General features: G+C 33.8%; 1 long non-coding RNA gene across 1 annotated transcript; it reads right to left on the bottom strand.

Moving 5' to 3' along the window:
* Positions 1,508-2,736, bottom strand: LOC110271099. Its single transcript, XR_002361229.1, has 2 exons — positions 2,482-2,736; positions 1,508-2,223 (listed from the first exon to the last, which is right to left on the bottom strand). It is a non-coding gene; the product is annotated as an uncharacterized LOC110271099 (long non-coding RNA).

Raw genomic sequence — 2,953 nt, 5'->3', positions numbered from 1 at the left:
TAACATTGAGATCAATTTTAGGATGGAGACTAACAATTTACACTATCCTCAAGTAGGTACAATCCACAAGTTTCCTATAGAAAGACATTGACACGTACTGACGTGACCGGAAGTAGATTGGTAAGTTGATTCTAAATACTTCATATCAATTTTATGCAAACATATCAAATTCTGATTATCCATTTACGATACATAACCTTAATAATTTCTCCCAAAACACTAACAATGCTTTTTTTTACAGTACCTGGGTGCTAGTTTTGCTGCACATCTCACTCCATCTGGACATGGTTCAATTTCGCAAATCGCTGGTCCATCCTCTAGCGGAAGCAACAACGTCTTTTTTTCCATCTACCCAAAAGTCAAGGAAGAAATAAAGAGTGGAAATTCGGGGTGGATTGGGCCGAATGTTGTCAAACTTATAACTTGAAGGAAAATGACACAATTATCCTGAAGATGGACTCCTTGCAGAACCGCCAAATAGATCTGACAATTGAAAGATCTTAAAGCCTGTGGGTGATTGGGATCCCAAAATTTACATTCACCATATTTTGAACTCATGAAGTATATTGTTAATATTAGAGTGTTTTCAATGTCTATGTTATTATGAAGTGACTATGTTTGTATGTATAACCTTCATCCAAAATTTGCTGGTCTTTCTGAGTATAGAGAACTTCATGGATTGAATGGTCTAGCGCCTGCTGCTGCTGCTGATCTTTTCATTATGACATGATGCAAAATTGTTACCTATTTACAGTTTACATATTCAACATATATTGGAAAAATGGATTCAGCAGTAATTGGGTAAAATATAGTGAATACAGTCAATACACCATTCATTATATTAAAAAAAAACTTAGTGCTTTCGTAAATGGTGACAATAAGAACAGAGTTATTATTATAAAATATATAGTTAAACTTACTCTACAGTAAATCAACTAATCATAAGTAAACTGTTCGAGTTGAGTCACAAGAGCCTGAAAAATAAGGTAAGTGAATGAAGTTAATAACCCACTCAAAGATAACTTATTAACTAATAATTTGATTATGCGTATAATGTTAATACAACTCCTTGTGTTTTAAAATAAAAAAATTATATTGTTATGTAGATTCAAGCAAATATCTATAAATTGATGCTATTCTGATATACCTTAATAATACATGATGTCCTAATTTTTTTTTTGTTAAAAATTTTTATTTATAATTTTGTGCCATGAATGTCAAAATTGTGTATTCAGAGAATTGAGTATTTCACTCTCAAATTGACATGAGAGAGAGCTAATAAGATCCAAATATTTTTGAAATTACTTTATCTAATAAAAAAAACAAATAATCGAATAGAAAATCATGACTGATTTTGTGGTGTACACATAGCCTTGTCATCATTTTAAGTATATGCATTAGTAGCAGCACTAACAAAAGAAGATAAACGCATGCACCAAAAGAGGAAATTATTAATGATATGATATAATTGAGAAGTGTCTTAAAATTAATCCAAAATACAAACATATAGAACAGGTAACATTTCACAAAACTCACAACACATAGAAATTATTGGTTTGGTGTCACAATGCCAATGCTAAAATGATCAAAGATTAGTGCACATTTTCATTTAATTCCTAACAACAGTTCTTTATAACCTCATGGGTAATACTCATGCTAAACTAAGGTAACAATGAGTGTTTATAATCCAAAAAGTAAAAAATAATTTAACAAAGGAAGAGCTGCCAAGCGAAACATTCATTACAATGAGAGTTAATATTTTCAGACCCTTTGAAAATCTCTGAGTGAACTCTATGTCCACCTAAGTCGTCACCAGAGGCTCCTGCTGCTACTCGTATAATATCTTCAATAAGTGTGAAGTTCCCCAATATATCAACATGAGCACTACTATGGGTTCCCCTTCCTTTGAGAAGATTAGCCGGAGCAGTGTGTTCATACTCCCTTATGAAGGTTCGGATGCCTGAAGGATTAAAGCGGGTTTTTCCCCACCAACCTTTTGCACACATGAAACCAGGGCTTAAAACAGGAATGGTTTCATCCCCATTGGCACTATAAACTCCATCCTTTAAAAAAGGGTCCTCATCTCCACCATTTGCTTATGTGTCAATCTGAAACGAAATGTAGCATTCCGATTGGGAAGTTGACTTATAAACATAGGCTCTTTACGTTGGGATCCCAACCCCATACATAGAGTAAATCTCCATATCTGGAGCATGTGGTAATCTCCAGCAGCAAGACAAAAATATAACACAAACCACAAAGAGTAGTAGTATGAATAAACAGCGAATTTTAAAAGACAGCAGGATACGACATTATAGAAGATAGCAAAACCAAGAATCTATCAATGCCCCCAACCAAGGTAATAAAATGATTAATTACATAGTAGCTAAGTGCCAACAATAGTCAGATTCTAGATTGGCAGTCTTCTTGTGTGCAACTTCTACAAAATGTTTACTAAAGCAATTAAGTAGAGGATCTCACCTTGTTTCTAAAGGGTTAGACCAATATTTGTAATGCTTGTATTTTGGGTCATCCAAATTATCAGTAATTCCACGAGAAAAATGCGCATCTCCGGGCTTCATCATCTTACGTGCAACAAAATGAAGGAGATCCAAAACTTCATCAGCAGTGTAAGCTTTATAATCTGAAACAGCTCTGATTCCCTCAACACCCATTTCATGATACTCTGTCCAAATATAACAAGTAGACGTGTTCATATGGTTCCTCCTCCCCTTAAGAGAACCATGCCATTTGCATAAGTAATAAAAAATATGAACCTCAAAAGAATGTAAATCAAGTAAGGTGATGGCAACTGCATGAGGTTTGAAAGTATCGACAACTTCAAGAATATCAACACTCAAGAGACAGATGTAGAAATATTTCCATCCGTTAATACCATTTATATAGAAGTGAATCAAATTAGTTTTGCAAGGAAATAACATAACACTCGATT

The sequence above is a fragment of the Arachis ipaensis genome, chromosome B04 (genome assembly GCF_000816755.2).
Source record: "Arachis ipaensis cultivar K30076 chromosome B04, Araip1.1, whole genome shotgun sequence".
Classification (NCBI taxonomy): Eukaryota; Viridiplantae; Streptophyta; class Magnoliopsida; order Fabales; family Fabaceae; genus Arachis; species Arachis ipaensis.
Note: the sequence above shows the minus strand (reverse complement) of the source record. Positions and strands in the feature narration are given on the sequence as shown.